This window comes from Penaeus monodon, chromosome 19 (genome assembly GCF_015228065.2).
Source record: "Penaeus monodon isolate SGIC_2016 chromosome 19, NSTDA_Pmon_1, whole genome shotgun sequence".
Classification (NCBI taxonomy): Eukaryota; Metazoa; Arthropoda; class Malacostraca; order Decapoda; family Penaeidae; genus Penaeus; species Penaeus monodon.
The window spans coordinates 29,842,051-29,842,258 of record NC_051404.1 but is presented as its reverse complement, the minus strand read 5'-3'; positions in this window follow the sequence as shown (position 1 = coordinate 29,842,258).

Genomic DNA, 208 nt, shown 5'->3' with positions numbered 1-208 from the left:
GGCCTATAAGCAAATCAACTGTAACAGTAATAATGGCAATAAAAAAGCAATATAAAACTAAAAATCAAGTATACGTACCTTTCCCTTAAGATGCTTTTGAGAGAGACAAAGCGATATATTAGATCCCAAGAAATAAACATGCAAACAGAATATTGCACATTGAATAACAGAAAAAACATTAATGAAACACATCAACAGGGCGTCAGAG